This window comes from Eptesicus fuscus, chromosome 7, assembly GCF_027574615.1.
Source record: "Eptesicus fuscus isolate TK198812 chromosome 7, DD_ASM_mEF_20220401, whole genome shotgun sequence".
Taxonomy (NCBI): Eukaryota; Metazoa; Chordata; class Mammalia; order Chiroptera; family Vespertilionidae; genus Eptesicus; species Eptesicus fuscus.
Genome location: NC_072479.1, coordinates 86,270,621 through 86,277,539, shown reverse-complemented (window position 1 = coordinate 86,277,539; position 6,919 = coordinate 86,270,621). Strand labels below are relative to the sequence as shown.

The window sequence follows — 6,919 nt, the reverse complement described above, 5'->3', positions numbered from 1 at the left end:
CAGAGTATAATATTGAATATCGATGAAGGGATTATAATGTTTGTTCGTGGGAGTTAAACATTAACAATTTTTTTCTGTTAATTGAATTTATATCTTAATATGTGACTTAAAGTGATCTTTATTATGTAGAAAAGCTGATTTTTTCTTTATCTAATCTAATAATAGACAAATATGCAAATTGACCGCACCTTCTCTACACCTAAGCCACGCCCACCAACCAAGCCACGCCCACCAACCAAGCCACGCCCACCAACCAATCAGGCCGGGTATGCAAATTACCCCAACAAAGATGGCGGCTAATTTGCATATCAAGACAGCGTCGAAAGGCGGGGGGAAGGGAGGAGAAGGGAGGAGCGAAGTCAGGGCCGGGGGCGAACGGAAAAGCAGGCGGGCTGGAGGAGAAGGTGGGGCGGGAGACAAGGGCGGGGCAGAGGTGGGCCGGGGGCGAACGGAAAAGCAGGCGGGCTGGAGGAGAAGGTGAGGCTGGGGACAAGGGAGGAACGGAGGCGGGGTAGAGTGCAGCAGGAAATCCTATTGCAGGATTTTTCCTGCAACGGGAAAGCTAGTAGTCTAATAAGATAAGAACTGAGAATTGCTATTGGATTTAACAATATGGAGATCATTAGTGATCTTGACAGGAACAGTTTTGGTGAAGAGATGTTATTGAAAATTTGATTGACAGAGGTTCAAAATAGAATGGAGGATAGCAGATAAAATATACTTCAAGAAAAGGATTATTGCCCTGGCCAGTGTTGCTCAGTTGGTTGAGCATCGTCCCATGCACCAAAGAGTCACCAGTTCGATTCCTGTTCAGGGCATGTGCCCAGGTTGTGGGCTCAATTCCCAGTAGGGAGCGTGCAGGAGGCAGCCAATGATTCTCTCTCATCACTAATGTTTCTCTCTCTCCCTCTTCCTAAAATCTCTCTCTGAAATCAAAAACATATTTTTTTTAAAAAAAAGAAAAGGATTATTGAAGGAGATCAATATAAACAGAAAAAAGCTAGCTGGTGTTGCTAAGTAATTGAGCATCGACCCTATGAACCAGTAGGTCACAGTTCGATTCCCCAGTAGGGGGTATGCAGGAGGCAGCTAATCTATCATTCTCTTTCATCATGGATGTTTCTAGCTCTCTCTCCCTCTGCCTTCCTCTCTGAAATCAATAAAAACATATTTAAAAATAAATAAATAAAAGATTTAAAATCATTTATATTCATTTTCTCCTTATGAAGCTAAAAAAGAGATAAGCAAATTAGGAACAAAGTTAGTAGAAGAAAGAAAATAAAACAACAGAAATCAATGAAATAGAAAGCAGATAGGCTAGAGAAAATAAAGTAAAAAAATTAGTTATTTGAAGATTTAAAAATCTGATAAATCAATAACAAGACTGACCAGAAAACAAAGGGTGAAAATACAATTTACCAACATCAGAAATTTTAAAAATGAAATATTCTGCAGACATCAAAACAATAATAGAGAGTTAGTATGAGTAACTTTAAACCAAACTTAACAGTTTGGTGATATAGAAAAATTCCTTGACAGGCACAAAATGGACATCAATCTGATTCATCTTTAATTGGATTTCTGTCAAATAAATTGAATTCATTATTTTAAAAAATTGCTCCACAACAATCTCCAGTTCCAGATGATGACTTACATCAAATATTTTAAAAAAATAATACCGCCCTGGCCGGTTTGGCTCAGTGGATAGAGCGTCGGCCTGCGGACTGAAGGGTCCCAGGTTCGATTCCGGTCAAGGGCATGTACCTTGGTTGTGGGCACATCCCCAGTAGGGGGTGTGCAGGAGGTAGCTGATCGATGTTTCTCTCTCATCGATGTTTCTAACTCTCTATCCCTCTCCCTTCCTCTCTGTAAAAACATCAATAAAATATATTAAAAAAATAATAATAATAATAATAATACCAATCTCGCTCTTTCCCATCTTGCAAAATGGCTGGTGATAAAACTGAGAAGCCAAATGCTAAGGAGAAGAAAACTGAAGCCCAGAAGGCTGATGCTGGTGGCAAGGTTACTAAGGGCAACCTCAAGGCCAAGACACCTAAGAAGGGGAAGCCCCATTGTAGATGTACAAAAGGAAGTATTCAGCAGCTAAATCCAGGATTGAAAAGAAAAAGGAGGAAGTTCTTGCTACTGTCACAAAACCAGTTGGTGGCAACAAGAATGGTGGTAGGTACCTGAGTGGTTAAAGGTCACAAAATGCCTAGATATTATCCTACTGAAGATGTACGTCTAAAGCTGTTGAGCCAAGAAACACTTCAGTCAGCAAGTGAGAAAACTTCGGGCCAGTATCACTCCCGGGACCATTCTGATCATCCTCACTGGGCTCCACAGAGGCTACAGGGTAGTTTTTCTGAGGCAGCTGAGCAGTGGCCAGCTACTTGTCACTAGTCTTCTGTCTCTTAGTTGAGTTCCTCTGCGTGGAACACACCAGAAATTTGTCATTGCCACCTCCACTGAAATTGGTATCAGTGGTGTGAAAGTCCTCAAACATCTAACTAATGCTTACTTCACGAAGAAGTTGTGCCCTAGCTGGTTTTGCTCAGTGATTAAAGCATTGGCCCACAGACTGAAGGGTCTTGGGTTCGATTCCAGTCAAGGGCACATATTGGGAATTTAATGAACAAACTGGACTACCAAGTGAATTAGAGACAGACTCATAGGTAGAGAGTGGGCAGACAGCTTTGGAGGTGGAGGGGGGAGGGGAGGGGTTGAGCAAAAAATAAAAAAAAAGAGAGAGAACTCATGGACATGGACAACAGTGTGGTGATTGGGGGCGGGGGGCAGTGTGGAAGAGGGCATAGAAGGAATAAATTGTGATAGAAAAAAATAAATTAAAAAATATTACTCATATTTTTTTTACAGATGAGGAAACTGAGTCGCAGAATTAAGTTGGTGTAAACGCAGATACCAAGTGGGAAGGTATGTCTAGAGTACAGGTGCTGCAAACTCTTAAACTGAAGATACATATTTGGGAATAGTCAGCCTAGAACAGTGATGGGCAACCTTTTGAGCTTGGTGTGTCAAACTTCGCCAAAAAACTGAGCATAACTCGGGTCGTGTGTCACTTGGAGGAAAAAACATTACTTCGCAAATGTTTCATCCTCAGGAGCAGCAGATGTTTCATCTCGGCATGGGCCGCCTCAGCGGCCGCGTGTCATCAGAAATGGCTACACGTGTCAGTGCTGACACGCGTGTCATAGGTTCGCCATCACTGGCCTAGAAGTATGGAGATGCTAGTTAAAAACAAGGGCGAAGCCCTAGCTGATTTGGCTCAGTGGGTAGAGCATCAGCCTGCAGACTGAAGGGTCCCAGGTTCGATTCCAGTCAAGGGGACATGCCCAGGTTGCTAGATCCCCAGCGGGCATGCAGGAGACAGCCTATCAATGATTCTCATCGTTGATGTTTCTCTCTCTCCCTCTCCCTTCCTATCTGAAATCAATAAAATATTAAAACAATAAAATAAAATAAAAATAAAAACAAGGGCGAAGCAAGAAGACAGAGAACAGAACAGGTCTGATGACAGAATCCCGGGGAATACCGCTGTTCATGATTAGCACAGGAAGAGAAACCCTTAAACATCTGCAAGGTAAAGATCCGAGAGACATTCACAGGCCAAGGAACAAAAGAGTGTGTGTTTTTAAAGGATATAGAGCAATATAAATACAGCACTCTGAAATGGAGAGAAATTCATATAAAAGTATAGCTAAGATTAGGGGTTCTGGAGTCAGCTCTTCTTAGGTACATGTTTTTTGGGAAATCATTGCTCTTGCTCTAACCCTCAGCATCTATAACAGGATAACAGTATCTCACCTTGTTTACTGAGAGTGCATTTATAGTAATTATCACACGATGGGCACATAGTTGTTATAAATGTTAGAGTCAAGTGAGATAATATGTAAGGTTACTGAATTAAACCATTTGCCCAGCCAGTGTGGCTCAGTGGTTAAGCATTGACCTACCTATGAACCAAGAAGTCAACAGTTCAATTCCGGTTGCAGGTTCAATCCCCAGGGTGGGGTGTGCAGGAGGCAGCCAATCAATGATTCGCTCTCATCATTGATGTTTCTATCTCTCTCTTCCTCTCTGAAATCAATAAAAAAAATATGTTTTTTAGCCCTAGCCGGTTTGGCTCAGTGGATAGAGCGTCGGCCTGCGGACCGAAGGGTCCCAGGTTCGATTCCGGCCAAGGGCACATGCCTGGGTTGTGGGCTCGACCCCCAATAGGGGGCGTGCAGAAGGCAGCCGATCAATGATTCTCTCTCATCATTGATGTTTCTATCTCTCTCTCCCTCTCCCTTCCTCTCTGAAATCAATAAAGAAATATATTTTAAAAAAATATGTTTTTTAAATGTATAATGTTAACTAGCATTTCCATACCTCTAGGCTGACTGTTCACAAATATGTATCTATAGTTTAAAAGTTTGCAGCACCTGTACTGTCTGCCTACTTGGTGTCTGCATTTACTAGTATACCAACCTGATTCTGCAACACAGTTTCCTCATCTGTAAAATAAATATGAGTAATAATTTTTTTAAATTAAAAAACATACATTTCCCAAAAAAATTGAACCTTTTACGTTATCTCTAAGAAGATAAGCAGTATATATTCCTCATCTCAACACCTAGAAAAACAAGTTTTTGTTTTTTTAATGAACTAATGAAGGATGACTTTAAGGTGATTTTAAAATTTTAGCTTGATTACAATGGCTTGTTAAGGACAGAAAATGGATTGCAGTGGATTGAAGATAGAGCAGTTTATTTTTTAAAAATATATATTTTTATTATTTTCAGAGAGGAAGGAAGAGAGAGAGAGAAACATCAATGATGACAGAGAGTCATTGATTAGCTGCCTCCTGCACTTCCCGAACTGAGGATAGAGCCTGAACCGGGAATCCAACCATGGACTTCCTGGTTCATAGGTTGACACTCAACCACTGAGCCAAACTGGCTAGGGCTGTAGCAGATATTTAAACAAGGAATTTTCTTCACAGAAGCACTCGAAATCCATAACTCTTTAATTGGACATCCATTGATGACACCCATTCCATGCTCACAGGATTCTGACCAACTAGTGAAAATAAATTCCATAGCTGCTCATCAAGCTAAGGAGAGCTACTTTTGTGGCCAAAAATACTTGCCCTCAGTGTTTCTGATAGTACAAGCCTGTGTGGCTGTGTCCATCTACCTTTCTTCTGCAGAACCCTGGCCCTACTTCAACCTCAAGTTCTGGTCCTCAGTCCTTGCACTTAGTTCTTGTCAACACACACACATCAGAGAGATGGGTCATGGGAACATTGCAAGCCTTTTAACCCCACTTGCACCCTATCGGAAGTGCATTAGTATGACCCATCTCATGCCCCAAGCTTCATGCCCTGTGCTTAATTAATGTGCTTCTCGCATCTCAGTTTGATCTGTGAGATGTGTGTGTGTGTGTGTGTGTGTGTGTGCGCGCGCGCGCCCGCACGTGTGTATGAGATTTTTTTGTTCCATAGCTTGTGTAGTAGTGTACATGGAGGTAGTGCTATCATTAAAGTCATTTAAAAGGTCATTTAAAATTCTCAAGGGCACATCCTTCTAGGACCACAGAGTTGGTAACAACCACCCAGACACCAGGAATCCTTTAAGGAGTCACTGACCACCAGCTGCTGCTTCTTTTCAATCAGGTTACACTTCCACCTCACCCCGAGGAACCTATTCAAATGCCTACATTTCTGTGTCCTTAGTCAACAAACTTCCTGTCCCGGAAGCTTTTGTCTGCGCCAACTGGCTTCTTTATTTAACAAATTCCCTTTATCTCCCGCTTGAGGCTAAGCTCACTTGGCCCTGGGAGCAGGAGAGGCCCTCCCCCACTTTCCTGCCTCTGTCTGGCAGTTGTCTGCCTTTACCCTGGGTTTGCAGTCCTGGCTTTTTCCCCTGTAGACACCAACCTTTTCCCTGCAGACACCAACTTTTTTGAAGAACAGCACGATTATTCAGAACAGAATTAAACGTGTCCTTTACCAGGAGAAGTGGGTGCTTGAAATTCACTAAGCAAACTATATATTCTTCCCACTACTGAGCTTTGAATCCAAACTATGCAAGTCAGAAGACGCCTCGAGGCAACTCAATCCAGTGTGGTAGTTTCCTTCAAGCACAAACTGAAATGGAAATACAAGCTGAAAAGCAAGACCAAGAGATTTTTAAAAGCTAAAATACAGGGTGGGACAAGAGTAGGTTTACAATTGTTTGTGTGGAAAATAATACAATAAGTAAGACTACAAGAATAAACTTTTCAATAGTCACAATTGTAAATCTACTTTTGCCCCACCTTTGTATAATAAGGTAGCTAAAATATGACATTGGAAGAAACAACCACCTCCTTTTGGGAGGAGACTAGAGAGAGCAATATTTTGAAGAGAAAGGATGTGAAAAGATGGGAGAGGATGGCAAGTGAATTTATAATTAATTTTATTTTTACCCTTGTGTACTATTATACTAGTTTATATTCTGATAAATCTGTGGCCAAAGGAGATAAGCTAAAAGCTTTGTACTTCTCCTAATTCATTTTGGCAGCCTCTTCCAGTTTTTATGGTGGCTTACTTATCCAGATGGTAAGTAATTTGGCTCTAATATCTTTTAGCTTAATTCTCAGAGAGCAACCTTCTTAGGTATTAACTATAAATGTTTCAGTTTTTAAACACATATAGACTAAAACTTGTGTTTTTAATCACTATTATCTAATAGTGCTTTAATAAGCCAGTTAATGAGTTCTCATTTAACCGTGAAATCTGCAAGAACAAAGTGCCAATCCAAAAATAGTGTGCATGGATAATAAAGAACATTATAAACTTGAACAAAAAGATAGATACAGAGGCAGTAAAGCATCAAACAGTCTGTCAAATTACAGCAGGAAGGTTAGGGAG

At 41.1% G+C, this 6,919-nt stretch overlaps 1 pseudogene; it reads left to right on the top strand.

The window, feature by feature from the left end:
* Positions 1-1,947: 1,947 nt before the first annotated feature.
* On the top strand, positions 1,948-6,004 carry LOC129149732 (60S ribosomal protein L6-like; annotated as a pseudogene).
* Positions 6,005-6,919: the final 915 nt, after the last annotated feature.